At 39.1% G+C, this 18,259-nt stretch overlaps 1 protein-coding gene across 1 annotated transcript in view; it reads left to right on the top strand.

Annotated features, from left to right (window-relative positions):
• The first annotated feature begins 6,937 nt into the window (after positions 1 to 6,937).
• The window catches only part of LOC113542970 (short transient receptor potential channel 5), a 55,250-nt gene continuing 43,928 nt past the window's right edge, over positions 6,938 to 18,259 (top strand). The window contains exon 1 of the mRNA XM_026940833.3: positions 6,938 to 7,553. The gene's annotated coding sequence lies outside the window, so the exon portion shown is untranslated. The remainder of the gene's footprint in view (positions 7,554 to 18,259) is intronic.

The raw sequence follows: 18,259 nt of genomic DNA on the forward strand, positions 1-18,259 counted from the left end.
ACTTTAACCGTGGCATGTTTGTTGGTGCCAGATGGGCTGTTTTGAGTATTTCAGAAACTGCTGATCTCCTGAAATTTCACACACAACAGTCCTGTGAGTGGAGGGTCTGAAACACCTTTCTGATGGGAGAGATGAGAGGAGAATGACCAGTCTGGTGACAGGAAGTCTATAGTAACTCATATAAACCACACCTCCACACCTGCAGCATGCAGACCCTCCGCTCACAGGATTTTTTTATTTGTTTTTTGCACCATTCTGTGTAAACTCTAGAGACTGTTGTGTGTGAAAATCTCAGGAGATCAGCAGTTTCTGAAATACTCAAAACAACCTGTGTGGCACAAACAACCATGCCACACTCAAAGTCACAGAGATCACAACATTTCTTCATTCTGATGTTTGATGTGGACATTAACTGAAGCTCTTGACCTGTGATGATTTCATGATTTTTGCATTGCACTGCTGCCACATGATTGGCTGATTAGATAACTGCATGAATGTGCTGGTGTAAGGTGTTCCTAATAAAGTGGACAGTGAGTGTATATGCGGTATTACTGTACATTTAACAATTTTTCTATGTATTTTACGGTTAAATGCTGGCAGCTGTGGTGTGTGTGTGTGTGTATATATATATATATATATATATATTATATGGTTGCCAGAGATCCTGTATAAAAGACAAATTCACCATAAATATAGTGAAAGAAATATCTGGATATAGATAGAGAGGATGGATGACTTCAAGCACTTACAAGGTTGTCTCTTGAAACAGGCAGATACTCTTCTGTCACCAGGAATTGGTCACTGCTGAATCACAGCAATGGAGAACAAAGAGAAACAAAACAAAATATAACTGTTAAAAAGAAAAGCAACCACTGAATACAGACAAAATAAAATTACAAAAAAATTATGCTTGTGTGTATTTGTGTAAAAGATGTACTTTCCAAAAAAATGTACTGAAACAATCTACTGTCTATAAGAGTTTTTCCTCATTACTATTAGTTTGTAGTAGTGGTAAAAATACAAAATAAAAGGTCATCAAGATCCAAAAGGTATTTATCAGATTATGTAGCTGTTATGATTTTGCGGAAAAATAATGAAAAAAAAAAACCCTCCAAAACAAAAATACTCAAAAAAGCCCACAAGAAGCCCACTTGAAACACAAGATCAGCTGATTAAACAGGTGGAATCAGGTGTGACTCCTGCTTGGTTGGAAGAAAAAGCTGCACCCACACCGTCCCATTAAAGATTGGATTGTGGATAATACACACACACTCTCTCTCTCTCTCTCTCTCTCTCTCACACACACACACCTTATTCACCTTTGCAATAACTTTTAAAAAGTAATCAAATAATTTTACATTTTAAGATGGGCAACATAGAAAAAAATTAAGGGTCATTCAATAACATCCTGTTGTAATGTAGTATTATGTAACTAACAAATATCACTTTTTGGACACATTATTAGTACTGGTATATAGTTGTTTTTTTTTTATTGTATGATATTTATTCAGAATGAAAAGTCCACTGATTTACAAGTAATGTAACAGTCTGGGCATGTAAAATTTAAGGTAAAAGTTTGTTTAAAACATGATGGTATTTCACTGTTACTTTTGAAGGTAGATAGTATTATATAGAGCAAAATTTGTTTAGGTACACAAATTGTAACAGTAAAAATAACAGGATCGGTTTGTGTTACTATTTATGGTGTTTTGATGTTTTGGAAATGTTTTCCCCCCATTTTATATTATTTTGTATTTGTATTAATCATTTTTGGTGGTTGTTATCTGTATCTGTGTATTATAACAATGGTACCAACTATTTCCTTTGTAATGGTAAACCGTCATGCAGCTATACAGTCACACACCTAACAGGTAGCATTATAATAGTATGTGTTAGTTACTTACCAAATAGACAGCAGAAAACAACTAACTAGATCAGAGAAAACAGAAACAGAAGACTGAATTCAAACACACACAATAAAAGAGCAAAACAAGGACATTGAATTACACTGCTAAGTTTACAAGGTCAGAGAGAGAAGAGAGAAAGGAAGACATAAGAAGCCCAGCAGTGATGGCACAGGCAGCACACTGCGACCATAGGCTTAGACTGTCACAGACACATGGGAATTCTTTTTGCTCAGAGGACTCGTCAAGCCAAGAAATATTTAGCAGAATATGACATAAAAACCTCAGACAGGGCAACACAAGCTTTGGAATGAACACCACCACACTGGTAAACTTCTATCGGTGCACGATAGAGAGTGGACTGACCGGATGCATCACGGTGTGGTTTGGCAACCTGACTGCACAAGACCTCAGGCTTTTACAAAAGACAATTAAAACGGCTTCCAAAATCATTGGTACTGAGCTTCTATCACTTCAGCACATCTTCACCACCAGATGCAGGACAAGGGCTCAGCCCATCATCTTGGATGCCTTGCACCCAGCTAATGTTCTGTTCTCCTCTTCCAACTGGCAAACGCTTCCGCAGCATCAAAGCAAACATAACTCGCCTCAAAAACAGCTTTTTCCTGCTGTTAAGATTCTTAACAGCTGAGAATAACAACCATCTCCATGCCATCTCTCTCCACTACCATACTGCACTTTATTATATCATATCTTCCTGACATGACATCTCATTCACCACTCTATCACCAGTCATTTCAGATACTTCAACCTTTCATATTTCAACATCATTTTGAAATATGTATGTGAAATATCCCCCATTGTGTCACTTTCTGACAGCATATCATGTTTACAATTTTGAAAATATTTACAGTTTATTGTTATTTTTACTAGTTTAGAGTACATTTATAATTTTGCATCTTGTGTCTGTGTTTGAAGTTTACAGTTTGTTGTTTTTGTACTAGTTAAATGTATATTAATAAATTCTGCACTATGTCTTTGTAGGAGTGTGCAACTGTAGCACAAGAATTTCATTATATATAGATACTCACAGCCCTCTTTATGCACATGACAATAATACATGAAACCTGAAATAGTCAAAGGAGTAATGAAAAATAAAGGGCTGAAAAATATCTCAGTGAAGAGCTCATTGCTGGAGCAGTGACTCTAGGGTCAGATCTCAGTGTTTGGTACTACATTTTGAATGTATAGGAAGTATAAGTATGTTTTATAAACTGTGCATTGAAACATACGACCAAGAAATTCCTACTGGAAGCCAGAACAAATTTAAAATATCTATATAGCCACATCATAACAACTCTTAAATCTACTTCATGATATCATCATCCTATGCCAATGATAGCATAATACAAGGCATGTATCTACTATAGTATAACATAGAATATATAAACGTACTTAGTATAATGTTATATAAAGGATAATAAATAAATAAATAAATGCAGTTATATTGGTATATTATGCAATTGTCTTTACATATATAAAAATATAATTGCGTGCACCAAATTGATCCCAAAATAGGCCTGCATTGTTTTGACAAGTATTGTTTACCATTCAATAAATCAGTTCATCATTCACTGTGAACCTTTCATTAAAAATGAAACCTAGAATTTGAAAAAAGAGAGAATTTACAGTTTTCTGTGTATTATGAGGGCTCAGTGACATGAAAACAAAGTCCAGACTGGTAAATGAATACAGTCCTGAGGTATTAAACATAACATTTTGATGGAAATATACAGGGTGTCCCAAAAGTCTCCATACATTAAATGCTTTTCAGCAAAATGTAACTTTATTTACAAAACATCATGTATATGATTGACATTTATTTGTAAGCTCACACAGAGTCATATAATGTAAATACAGAGGGTTTACAACAAGGTGCAAACCACTGGTAACATTCAAGAACAGGAAAGCCAGATTAGACTTTGCCAGAAAACACAATAAGAGGGTGTCAGTCAGAGAATTAGGGTCGAATTTGAGGAGGCAGCCTCTCCTGATCATGTTTCCTGATCATCAGAAGGCCTGGCTCGCAGTCTTCACTCTAATTCATCCCAAAGGTGTTCTGTCAGGTTAAGGTCAGGACTCTGTGCAGGCCAGTCAATTTCCTCCACACCAAACTTGCTCATCCATGTCTTTATGGACCTTGCTTTGTGCACTGGTGCGCAGTCATGTTGGAACAGGAAGGGGCCATCCCCAAACTGTTCCCACAAAGTTGGGAGCATGAAATTGTCCAAAATGTCTTGGTATGCTGAAGCATTAAGAATTCCTTTCACTGGAACTAAGGGGCCAAGCCCAACCCCTGAAAAACAACCCCACACCATAATCCCCCCTCCACCAAACTTTACACTTGGCACAATGCAGTCAGGCAAGTACCGTTCTCCTGGCAACTGCCAAACCCAGACTCGTCCATCAGATTGCCAGACAGAGAAGCGTGATCCGTCACTCCAGAGAACACGTCTCCACTGCTCTAGAGTCCAGTTTTGGCGTGCTTTACACCACTGCATCCGACGCATTGCATTGCGCTTGCACTTGCATTGCATTGCACATCGCACTGTTGTTGAGCTAATCTGAAGGCCAAACGAAGTCTGGAGGTCTGTAGCTATTGACTCTGCAGAAGGTTGGCGACTTCTGCGCACTGTGTGCCTCAGCATGCACTGACCCCGCTCTGTGATTTTACGTGGCCTACTACTTCATGGCTGAGTTGCTGTTGTTCCCAACTGCTTCCACTTTGTTTTAATACCACTAACAGTTGACCGTGGAATATTTAGTAGTGAGGAAATTTCACGAATGGACTTATTGCCCAGGTGGCAACCTATCACGGTACCACGTTTGAATTCACTGAGCTCCTGAGAGCGACCCATTCTTTCACAAATGTTTGTAGAAGCAGTCTGCATGCCATTTTACACACTTGTGGCTATGGAAGTGATTGGAACACCTGAATTCAATAATTTGGAGGGGTGTCCCAAAACTTTTGGCAATATAGTGATATAGTATATATATATCTTCTGTTGCAGCCCATCCACCTCAAGGTTTGATGCTTTTCCGCTCACCATGGTTGTAAAGAGTGTTTATTTGACTTACTATATCCTTCCTGGCAGCTCGAACCAATCTGGCCATTTTCCTCTGACCTCTCTTATCAACAAGACATTTCCACCCACAGAACTGTCACTCACTCAATGTTTTTTGTTTTTCGCACCACTCTGTGTAAACTCTAGAGACTGTTGTGTGTGAAATTCCCAGGAGATCAGCAGTTTCTGAAATACTCAAATCAGCCCTTCTAGTACCAGCATCCATGCCACGATCAAAGTCACAGAGATCACACTTTTTCTTCATTCTGATGGATGATGTAAACATCAACTGAAGCTCTTGACCTGCATTACTCTGCTGCCACATGATTGGCTGATTAGATAAGTGCATGAATGTGCAGTTGTACAGGTTTTCCTAATAAAGTGGATGGTGCGTGTATATGACATTTTTCACTTTTGATGATGGTCTCCATAAATGCTTTGGAATCTTTTAATACATGTATAGCTCTGTGAATGGTCGGTCTCTTTCTGTTGTGAAATTCTTGCCATTTAGCAAAATGTTCTTTAATCAAGCTTGAGGTTTTCACTGAGTCCTGCACCAATCAACACAGTAACCTTGAATGTCCACAGGGACCATTAGTGTGGAGGTATCATTTAAATGTTTCATTCATTATAAATTGCCAAATGACAAAAGAACAGCAACCTGTTAGAGAATGCAACACTGGCATTCTATACTTTTTGAAGAAAAAGGGCGTTCACTTCCATTTAACAAGATGGAACAATAGCCTATTATGAAGCATATGAAGAACATTTGAGAAATTCTAGCATCATCCTGAACACTATGTAGGCAGACACTAATGGAAGAACTACTGTATCTTCAGGAGCACACTAGAGAGTTAATGAGCTATTTAGTGAACATCTGGGCTGCAAGTCATCTAATAGGATTCCACAAGTGTTTTATCTATGCGTTACACATGTTAATTGTACAAGAACTGAGGATTATTTATGTCATCATTTAATAGGAGGAATGACATAGGAAAACACAAGATTTATTTGCTCTACTGTTTGCAGATGGTTTACAGTTACAGCATTTGTCAGACACTGTTATCCTGAGCAGCTTGCATTTATCTCAGTTATACAACTAAGCAGTTGAGGTTTTGAACTCACAACCTTCTGATCAGTGGTCTAACATCTTAACCACTGAGCAACCACCGCAAACCTATGGTTGTAACAGAAAATGCATCACACCTAAAGAATACAGCAGAGAAAAGCTACAATGCCACTAATGTGCTGGCTGCTACTGTGTCTGGAGAGAAGTGTTATGATCTGACATCTAATCATTTGTGTGTGTGTGTGTGTGTGTGTCTGTGTGTGTTTTCGAAGGTGGGCGTATCCCAGGGCTGCTGTTTTGTTTGCAAGTGTGACAGCAGCAGCAGAAGCACGCACACAAACGCATAAACGTGTTTCTCTCTGATTCACATTCTGCTCCAGCATGGCCATATGAACAAATGAATGCTACATGCCTGTCTTGTTTTCCAAGAGAGCTGAGTTGATAGGTAGCAAATGCACCTGCACTCTAATTATCATTCCCACTGAGAAGAAACAAAGAGGGAAAGAATTCTGCATACAGTCTCACCCATATGAAATACAAATACAACTACCATAATAATAACTGTGCCAGCCCTGTTCACAACACAATAAGAGGGTGTCAGTCAGAGAATTAGGGTCGAATTTGAGGAGGCAGCCTCTCCTGATCATGTTTAATGCCAGTAGCACCCCAGCTGAGATGATGACCAGTTGCTGTCACATTCAGAAAAAAGGCTTTAAAGAAGTAGGGAGAAGGCATGCTGACAAGATGGGCAAAAACAACTGAATGTGGAGAAGGGGAGGTGGGAGGACAGAGAGGGGGGTACTGTGGGATGCTGCAGAGAGGGAGGGGAGACAGACAGAGAGACAGAACAGGGGAGGGAAAGAGAGTAGGAGGAGGGGATCGAGCTGAGGAGAGAAAAAGCAAGAGATGAGTGAACAACCAGAAGGGACAGCATGAGAGAAGGAAAAAGAAACAGGGAGACAGAGAGAGAAAGAGGGAGACAGAGGTAGAGCAATGGAGAACACACTCCATCTGGCAACCATGACAACCGAGGCAAGTGCACACCAAACACGGTGGCTATGACACGGGAGAACATGGAACGAAAGAAAACGGCAAGAGCAGCTCAGAATGGCCACCACTATGAAGAAGGACACTTCTTCCCTTTAACCCAACTCATTCATGGTGGATTTTTTTCATCCTTGTGCTTTTTTGATTGTGTTTTTTCCCTATTCACTCTGTAGTGGTGGAGAGGAGTCGGGGTGAATGGAATGCTTTCTTTTGCTGGCCATCACAGAGTGCTTCCCTCATTTGCAGGGAGAAATATGAAGAGCTTTAAGTAGAAGTACTCCTACCTTGATGGAGTCTTTGATGGATTCCCTGAGGTGGGCTTGAACCCACTCACACCACATGTTTCCCTTTTGGAACAAACAAGCCAAACTGGAAATCCAAACTCATCCTCTTCAAATCTGCACTGAAAATCCAAAGAGGTGAACCATGTAAAGCTAATGTCTTTGGGTGAGTTCACATTTGCAACCTTGTCTTAGAAAATGTGAAATGTGTTGTTTCAGCCTAAGACTCAATATGCATTTTCCCTGCAGCATTTAAATGTGGATCTGTTAATCTTGCTTTTAGAGAAAATTTCATTTTCTGGATCAACTTACAGCATTTTGTAAACTGCACCAACATATCAAGTGAGTTGCACTGAGGCAATAGGAAATCCCAAAGCCAATTAGGTAAAAAAAAAAAAAAAAAAAAGAAAAAAAAAAAAGATGTGTATATATAAAAGCAGCTAATATTGCAGCTGTGAAATTGTGCAAGCCACAGCACAAATTGGTACATCAAGAACAAATGCATTGATGTTATACCTGGTCCAATTTTAGCTCTGGCTGCACTGCAATATCCTCATATCCAAACCGAACAACAGCTGTGTATGCTGTATGTGCTTGTTACTCCAATCCAGACTATTCTACTCAAGGCCTTTAGGGATGGGTGACCTCTCTCACTCCAGCAACCTTTTCAAAGGACACAAACACAATTAAGTGCTGCACTTATCAGTGACTCTCAACTGGTGATTAACAGTGTACAATGAATCTCCCAAGGCAGCACTCGCTAAACACCAGAAAGCCTGAAGCTCCAGATTTATGGGAGGACATGGGACAGACTAGGCATTTTTCTGTCAATTTGCATTGAATTTAATCAATTACTATTGCCTAAAGATGGCTATATGGTGCATCAGTGCAGTACAGCACAAATGCTATTAAGAATCATTTTGCATCAGTTCACAAAAATGAAGTGGATTTAGCTGGCTGAAAAAAATCACTAAACCCAGTACAATTATGCCTTTCACACAGGCTTTAGTAATTAATCAGCATAATTTCTGCCCCTGCAACTTTTTCAATGACAGGGTAAAATGGTAGAATCATCAAGTGTCAGTGATTATATAATCCTGGTTCCATGTTGTTGGTGGTTGGTCTTTTTTTTGTTTGTTTGTTTTTAACATCTCTGTTAACACCTTTCAAATGCAATCACTGAAACATCCCAGGGGGTGAAATTATAACACAGTAACAGAGTGAAACCAAAACACACAATAATCACTCCAAGTGGGTTTGATAATTTGGATCATTACCATTAACTATGATGGGTAAAAGCACACATTTAAAATAATCCTTTCACAATATCTGACACTCCCACTAGTTCTTCTAGCTACATTGAGCAGAAATGTCCACTGTGTGTCAGGTGGTGTAGGATGACAAATGCATCGGGGGTAGAAAAGTGCAGTCCATGTATACTTTAGAAAGACACAGTCCATAATACAGACACAGCGTGACCATGCCTGCTTAATCTCCTCTGTTCCAGGAGGACATTGTGTTTACAGATAACAAATGACTGGCATGCACATTTTAATTAAAGACTAGTGCTGATGCTTTGAATAAATCACCAAAGAGACATTCCAAGGTTTTACTACCCAACAGTCTCCTCTAGGTGATGAGAAATGTGAATTCCTCCATTGAGAAATGTAATGAGGGTCTGTTGTCATGCTTCATGCCACTGTGCTGCAATACTGGAAAGACTAAGCTATGCCAAAAATATATTTTTCAGAAACTCCTTTGGTTCTAGTGACATCACAGAAGCCATGGCCTTATGACCGTTTAAGCAACATTTAGTTTAGTTGTTTCAGAAAGAGCAGCTTAATGTAAACAGCAGCTCATTGATCTCTCTGTATACACTCACCATCCACTTTATTAGGAACACCTGTTGTATAGCTGCACATTCATGCAGTTATCTAATCAGCCAATCATGTGGCAGCAGCACAATGCATAAAATCATGCAGATACAGGTCAAGAGCTTCAGTTAATGTTCACATCATACATCAGAATGGGGAAAAAGTGCGACCTCTGTGACTTTAACCATGGTATGGTTGTTCGTGCCAGATGGGCTGGTTTGAGTATTTCAGAAACTGCTGATCTCCAGAGTTTACCCAGAATGGTGCGAAAAACAAAAAACATCCTGTGTGTGGAGGGTCTGCAGGCTGAAACACCTTGTTGATGAGAGAGATCAGAGAAGAATGACCAGACTGGTCTGAACTGGCAGGAAGTCTATAGTTACACAAATAAGCACTCTTTACAACCATGGTGAGCAGAAACGCATCTCAGAATGCACCACAAACCAAACCTTGAGGTAGACTTGCTACAACAGCAGAAGACCACATCAGGTTCCACTCCTGTCAGCCAAGAACAAGAATCTGAGGCCATCATGAGCACAGACTCACCCAAACTAGACTTTTTTGCACCATTCTGTCTTCTCTGATCTCTCTCATCAACAAGGTGTTTCAGCCTGCAGACCCTCCACACAATGCCACAGTTAAAGTCCCAGAGGTCACACTTTTTCGCTATTCTGATGTTTGATGTGAACATTAATTGAAGCTCTTGACCTGTATCTACATGATTTTATGCATTGTGCTGCTGCCACATGATTGGCTGATTAGATAACCGCATGAATGTGCAGGTGTACAGGTGCTCCTATTAAAGTGGACAGTGAGTGTATGTTCAGTTAGAAAATAATATATACAAAGAAAGAAAGGAAGAACACCAGAATTGCTGCCTGGCTCTCCTGTGCTCTAGTAAACAATTGCCTACCTACCTAATTAGCATCTCAGGCTGAGTGCCATGTGTTTTCAAAATACTGGCAGTCGCTCTGCTTATCACCACCATTTAGCATTTACCTAAGATTAACAGCCTAAGCATTCTATGTGTGTCCTTTTCTTCCTCTCTACCATCCCAGATATGATGCATTTGATAGAAGGAGGCCTTGGTTTCTTTGGCTGGAACATGAAATTCTTCTGATTTGGATGCCTTAATTAATTATTTATTATGATTTTATACACTTTTTTTTTCTAACAAGCAAATTGAGATTAATGCTTCTTAAAATGAGGTGTGAGGAATAATAGGAATGCCCAGCTTATGTACATTGTGTAATTCAAGCTTTAGCCAATGCCTACATTAAGAATCTACTTTGTCACAAAAGATCAATGAAAACAATAATATAAAATTGCATTTGTTGCAGCAAGTCATTCTGTGCACACTACAGCACATTTAACCAGTGCATATGCAGAGAAAAGGAGGAACTATATGAGTCCTGTTACCAAATATCTGTCAGATACCTCTCACATAATATGATTTATGTGCTAAGCATTCTATGCTTCCTTACAATTAATTTAATCACATTTGTACCAAAATGTCAATTGTATCATGTATACACATTTAATGGCCATGTAATGTAATTTCTGTGCCTAAGAAATGTCTTTCTTTAAATCATTGGTTCACCTAAACATTTAATGATTGCTCAATCATTCTTGATGTCTAGAGACATTTGGAGCCATGAAGTGATGCAGTGGCTTTGTAAAAGAACAACAACAACAACAAAAAAAAACAACAACAACAGCAACAACAAAAAAAACTGTTGTCTGCTTGATCTCTGCTGATCAAAAAGCCACAGTGAGGATTCTTGTCATCATTTAAGGGAGTTAAACACAATATAAAAAATGGTTTTGGTGTTGGCCTTTGTATCTACATTTAGATGCAGTTAAAAGGAGAGTTTAATTAACATTTAACATGAGAGAACAACATTAGAGTAGCAAGGCCCAAATGAGAGCTGTCCACAGAGCCCTTGCATTATTAATCCCTTCTTCATGATGCCATCACATCACATTAGCCGGAAGCAACAGTCAACCAAAGAAATAAATAGATCCCTGCAGAACACTTATGATCTTAAAAGTATTTATATGTTCCCCCACTTTTCAGGAGACAGTGAGTGCATAAGCTCCAGGTTGCTCCATATTTGTTGGGATTTTAGACAGAAATCTCTCTCTCTCTCTCTCTCTCTCCCCCTGTATGTGCTGGTGTCTTGCCCAAAAAGTTTATACAAGGATTTCTTTTTCTTTCATGTTACTTTATTAAGTAGTGACAGTTGCAGCTATATGTGAAATATTAGTAGCTGTAGATAGTTTGAGAGCGAGTGAGTGCGAGCGGGACGCCATGGCCTCTGAGGCCAGCTGGGAGATGCTGTCCCTCCGGCATGGCGTCAGGTGTGTGCCAGAGAGCAGAACACTGCCAGCGGAGGTGCTGTTAGCTGTGGGAAAGCAGTTCGGGTAAGAGAATATCTACTCGGCCTCCCGCATTAACAATGCAGTGGTAGTGTTCCTGGAAAAGCAAAGGCTAATCATCATGCTGACTGAAAGCGAAATATGGGTGAAAGGAGTGACGGTGCAAGTTTCCCCTCTAACTGCACCTGCTACCTGGTTTGTAATATCAAACCTGCATTCGTTCATTAAAAACGAAGTTATAGCGAAGGAGTTGGCATGCTTCGAGAAGTTTGCCAGTACAATTAAAACGATTCCAATTGGCTGTAAGAATGCCGCAGTTAAACACGTCCTGTCTTTTCGCAGACAGGTGGTTATGTTCCTCAACAGTACTGGTGTTACAGGTGGAGAACACAGCACACCCACGGAGGAGGAAGAGATCAGCTCGGATGAGCCAAGATCCCTAGACTACTCAGAAACACTGCACCAACAGCCTGACGACCTGTACGCTTTAGAACAGATTAATAGATTTTGTTTGCTCGTTTGTTAAAGATCTGACCAAAGGTAAAAGGAACGTATCACTGTAAAGCTATTTCCCAGATGAACCTAAATTTTTTAAATTGGCCCAAAGTTACAAGGAATGGCAATCTGAAAGTGCTCTCACTGCGCAGAAGGGTCAGACTGAGAAAATAGACAGCTATTGTAAGAAAAATTTACTTTAAACTGGTTATGGACTTCATATGGCCATGAAATTGGATTAGAATTGAAAGGGATCTTGGGTTAAGGTGCAGGATCTGAGGGGTTTTTAAAAAGTAAATATGTAAATATGCAAAACTGATGCAGCAAATGCATCTTAAAAAGTCAAAGTAAAGTCTCTCTCTTTCTGTGTGTCAGTCTCTCCCCCCTTTATGTGTCAGTCCCCCCCCCCTTGTGTGTCAGTCTCTCCCCCCTCACTCTCTCACTGAGCGTTGGTCTCCCTGTCTCCCCCTCTCTCTTTCTGTATCAGCCCCCCCTTCTTTCTCTGTGTTGCTCTCTCTCTCTCTCTCTCTCTCTCTCTCAAACACAAAAGGCAAACCCTATGCTGATCTTTCCCTCTCCTCACAAAGTAATGTTTTTTAACTACTGTTTTTGGCCACAGGCAAAGGTTTGTTTGGTCCACTGAGGGCTTTGCTGTTTGTTTCCTGCAAATGAGTAATTCCTCTAGCTGAAACACGCATATCGGCATTGCTCTACCCACACATATTTCAGGCATATATAGACTGCTCTTAGTGGTGGTCCTGGTTGTGTCCTGGATATCTTCACAAGTACATTGAATCAGTGGCATTAACCCTTTCCCTGCACTGCCTACACTTTTCCTAAGCGCAGCGTCTATTACCGTCCACTGCATGTTGTTTAATGGTTTGTACTGCCGTAAAAAAAAAAAAACTATACATGGGCATTTTTGAATCTATACCTCAATACCTATAGATCAGTTTTGCAGATTATCACTGTGTGTTCAGATTCATATTACTATTATAGTATGAAATATGACAAATCACCATAGATAAAGGTAAAACCTGGAAAGCTGCAATTCAACAGAAAAATGTATGATTATATATTTATATTATATAACATGCAGAATAAATCATATATATGACATTTTTATATGACAATGCGTATTCACTTTTTCAGCACTATTTACATAGGTAGACCAGAGCAAAAGGCATAAATTATTCACTGCGTAGCAGTAAATATGATCAGATGCGTAGCTGCAAGTAAACACTAAAATCGAGACTTGTTACAGTAAGCATGCAGTGTTCAGATTGGCTTGTTTCTCCTGCAGCTCCAAAACAGACTGCAGTATATTCATCTGCATTCGCCAGCTCACTGCCCAAGCAGAAAAGCAATCAACGCACACTTTAATGCTAGTGTGGAAAAAAACATTACCATCCATCATGTTAGGGATATGGGTCAGACCCACTGAACCTCATTCTGTATTCAACAAACATCTGAAGGCTGCTTCCATCTTCTGACAGCTATTTATAACTGCAAGTGTGTGTGTATGTTTATGTGTGTAATTGTTTATGTATGGGGGAGGAGGATAGATGCTTATGTGTGTGTGTGTGTGTGTGTGTGTGTGTGTGGAGGGGGGGGGTGGCTTTATGGGAGAATCTGTTTTTGTGTATGGAGGTATGTATAGGTGTTTATGTCGTGTGTGTGGGTGGGTGTATGGGTAACTGTGAGTGGGGGGTGGTTGTACAGGTGTTTGTGTATGAGTGGGTGTATGATTATTTGTGTTTGTGTGTCTGGTTGGGTGTATGGGTGTTTGTGTGTGGGTAGTGTTTATGTGTGGGTGGGTGGGGTGTGTGTGTGTGTGTGGGGGGGGGGGGGGGGGGGGGGGGGGGGGTGTTGGTGTTTTTGAGTGAGAGGGGCATGAATGTTTGTGTGGATCGGGTGGGGGGGTGGGGGGGTGGTAGGTGTTTCTGTGAGTGTGGGGGTGGGGGTGGTCATGGTTTCCGGGAACGATAGAGTTTACTGGAAAAATTAGTATAATTCTGGTCATATGTTAATTATTACTCCTGCAAAAATGTTGGGCTATATAAGAATGACACCATCAAGTAAAACTAAAATTTAAATAAACATTTAAATGTCAACATTTAAATAAACATAAATAAAATAGTCAGCAGGTATATGAACACAACAAGCAGCCAAGAACAAGAAAACTTTCCACTAACGGAAAGTATTACTTTATGACACGGCTGCTAATAACGTTTTGTTTATCTTTGTTTTAACTAGATCGAAATTTAAAGAAGCACCCAAAAGTTACCTTGGAATGCCTTGGAAAATTTCTGCTTCTTTGCAGCTGGACCAGGATCATATGTCTCCATGATCTCAACATGTTCCTCACTGTCTCGATTACGCTGAACAGAATCACCTACTTTTAGCAAGAGCAGTCTTCCAACATGGTTACAGTGATGTTCTTTGTTTTATTAGACATGCATTTTAGACCTGAAAGTTAATCATATTCATATTCCCACCTAGAGAGGATCACTGCCAGCACATTTTTTTTCTTTGTCATGACCTTGTACTGAACCAGTGAACTGCAGCCATCTTAGTGATATAACACAAGTTAGTCCAAGAATCCTTGTGTCCAGTATCCAAGTATCCAGTGCTTTATTACAGTTAGAATCAAATATGATTATAATAGCTTAAACTACATAACAGGTCTGGATATTAAAGAAGGTAATATCTTTAAGGTTTGACAAAATTAAATCTACTATCTAATGAATTTTATAAAGTAACCATGTTAATAGGCAGTTGAGAGTCAACAACATACAGTCAGTCAGGTGTGCTTCCCAATAGACTAATTGCACTCATGGCTAAGATATATTTCTGTATTGAAATAGCACAATCTTGTGTCTCCAGTAGCATTGTTTACATTCAGCAGTACAGCGAGACAGCAATATCTAACTTTTTTTTTTTCAGTTTTACAATAAAGTCATTATGTTGGGCTAAAGTTGGGCTGGGGGGTTCATTAATATTAATAGGTACTTTCTTACCTTCATAGCAGTTTATGTATGACAAAGCACACAGTCTGATGCGGATCTCCGGCTTACTAGGAGGAGCTTTACAAGTGTAAGATATATGAACATATATGATGAAAGTCACTGATGTTCATTTTCGGGAACTCCTGTAAACACTGGGTGTGAAATAGCACCATTGCCTTATAGTGGATGAGCTAGACGCAGATGTGCCATTTTGGTTATAATGCAGAAGTGTTTGTGCAAGTAGCCCATTGTCACTTCACGCAAGACAAACCAGGGTTGTCGGGTTTCAGCAAAATTTCCAGCCCAACTACATCTTAAAAATCACACCAAAGACTAGAAACTAGGCAAAAAAGTTCAAGCATTGGAAAAGGGAGATATTTTTCTTCTTTTTCCCAGCCAGACAAGGTCACTGCTGTTGTGCACATGCAGTTCTAATGTACATACATTATTCACTCCATAATCCCCTTCCCTCTCCCAGTCCTTACAATATATCTGACAATAGAAATGGTTCTGTACATCATAGACACACTGTCTGCATTTACATGTTGCCTTTTTTGTGGAAATTTATTAGATTTATACCAATTATTTGCTATGAAACAAGATCTTTGTGGCTTTTTTAAACTAATTTGGCATAAAACTATCCTGCCATTAACAGTCTTGTCTGCTGCTTTCCTCTATTAGTGCCTGTTGCTGTTCCAATTCTTGACCACTAGGTGCAATAATAGCTCTATGGTGCTAAATGGGACAGTGAGTGTGCTGCCCCACAGTTGTGAAACATCTAGAAAGATAAGCAAACCTATGGAACATCAGCTTATATCTGTCAAATGGCAACATTTAAAAAAAAAAGTTGGTCCCTCAAAAGAGGTAATTAGTGTTTCAACAAAATTTATAATGTGTAAAGGGAAAGAGGACTTTATGAAAATGAACATTTGCCTGAACAGTGGACCTGCCTGATCCATCCTGATGCTCTACTTCTGCTTGGAGCCTCCTTCACCAAAAAATTTACTTGCTGCTGCTAAAGATGACCCCACATGGGTAGCCTAAATATCACCATGAGATTGCTGTGGATGGTACCACAAGGACACCCTAAAGATCACCATGGATGTACTTCCTTGGATAGCCTAAAGACTGCATTTACTAAAACAATTTACTCTCAAGTCTCAGTCATAGAGTTAAAACTCTAATGAACTTAGAAATGACTCTTATACTCACGTTCCTTTCAACACACTTAGCACTGCTTGACTCTATAGTATGCAGTTATAAAAGAAAAATTATTTATAATTGCTCTATCCTGTGTCACCCAGATGAGGATGGGTTCCCTTCTGAGTCTGGTTCCTCTCAAGGTTTCTTCCTCATGTTGTCTCAGGGAGTTTTTCCTTGTCACCATCACCTCTGGCTTGCTCATTAAGGATCAGTTTAAATCTATATCTGGATTTCTGTCAAGCTTCTTTTTGACAACATCAATTGTAAAATGTGCTGTATAAATATAACTAAATCGAACATTTGGAATGGATGAGCTATATAGAGAGGTAATGGAGGAGCTGCCACTGTATATTTATGAATTTTATTATTTTTAAATAATTTCAAAAATAATTTTTATTATTATTATTTTATTTATGTACATTGTGCTCTTAGATCCAAGTCCCCAAGTAGCAAACGAGCACATGGTAGATAAGGGATTTGGTTATGCACCCCTCCTTAAACATGCATTTGAAATAGCCATGTATTATATATATAGATGAAGCTCCTTAGGTCATTATGAGCTGAGTGCTATAGTTATACTAGAACACTGAGGATCAATGCCAGATCCTCTGCCAGTATTCCCAATCATACTTCTGTCAGTTTCATATGGGAGAAACAGTGGGTGTAGCATGTTTATCAGGATCAAACACAGAACTCTGTCAAACATTTATCCTTCTGATTAATTCAACCTTTTGGGAAGGTATCAAACTGGGAGGACTGCAGAACAAACACAAAGGTAAGCTGGGGAATGGAGGTATTTCTTTTTAAGATCAATATCACTGCAGATCCAGACAGCTGGTACTTCTTTAGAGATGGATTTATTATGCATACATAAAAGGAGTGCCTCTTTACTGCACAACAGATTTCTCCACTACTTGATTGGAGATATACTAGCCAGTCTTCAAGGCCTTACATTGTATTCCATATTCCCATATGATTCCAGAGGACTTCCATGAAATACCCATAATCACCAGTTAAAAACTTTTGTAGTCACTTCAACTTTTGAAGTCCATAAGAGATTCACATAGCATGTTCTGTAGCAATATAGTACAATGTACAGTATATATTCACATTAAAATACATAAAAATCCAATAGAAATTACACAATATTCCAAACTATGTCCAAAAATATTCTTAAATAATAATAATGAACTATGAACTCCTGTTAAAATTCCATACTCAGTGGATGCCAATTCATCGCTGAAAAGAAATATTCCACTGAAATATTTCACTGGAGAACGCCAAAGGAATATTGCATAATAGTTGAGGTGACAATTAAATGGTCTCTATCTTCCTTTTTTAAAGGAAGACATTTTTTCCTACTGTACTACTTTACTGGCTTTCTTAAGTGTTGGTGTTATAATTAATTGCTTACTAGTATATATACTAGTTCATAGAAGTAGGTGGGCCAGACCCCTCCATATATATCCACACAGTTTTTTAAATTCCACTAATTACCTCTAATAACCAGTGAGTTTAAAAATGTTGTTATTTGACAGATATAAACTGATATTCCATTGCATTCCTCCCTTTTGTGGAGCAGCATGTTCACTGCCCCATTTAGCGATGCAGAACTCCACACAGTTATTGCACCTAGTGGTCAAAAATGGGAACTGCAACGAGCACTAATAGAAGCCCTTAGGGGCACGAATCATGCTGCTCCAGGAGCAGCAGACAGGACAGTTAATGGTAAGATTGCTAGGTTTGCATTTTAATGTGAAATTTGGCTGGTTTATAGCAAATATTCTAAATTGTAAGTGCAGACAATGTGCCTGTGATGCATTATTTGAAACTCATGGACATCTATTGTTCAAAAGTTTTAAAATTTAATATGTCCTTCATTTTATCTCTGCCCAGCTTCGTGTGATCTTGTG

The sequence above is a fragment of the Pangasianodon hypophthalmus genome, chromosome 15 (assembly GCF_027358585.1).
Source record: "Pangasianodon hypophthalmus isolate fPanHyp1 chromosome 15, fPanHyp1.pri, whole genome shotgun sequence".
Taxonomy (NCBI): Eukaryota; Metazoa; Chordata; class Actinopteri; order Siluriformes; family Pangasiidae; genus Pangasianodon; species Pangasianodon hypophthalmus.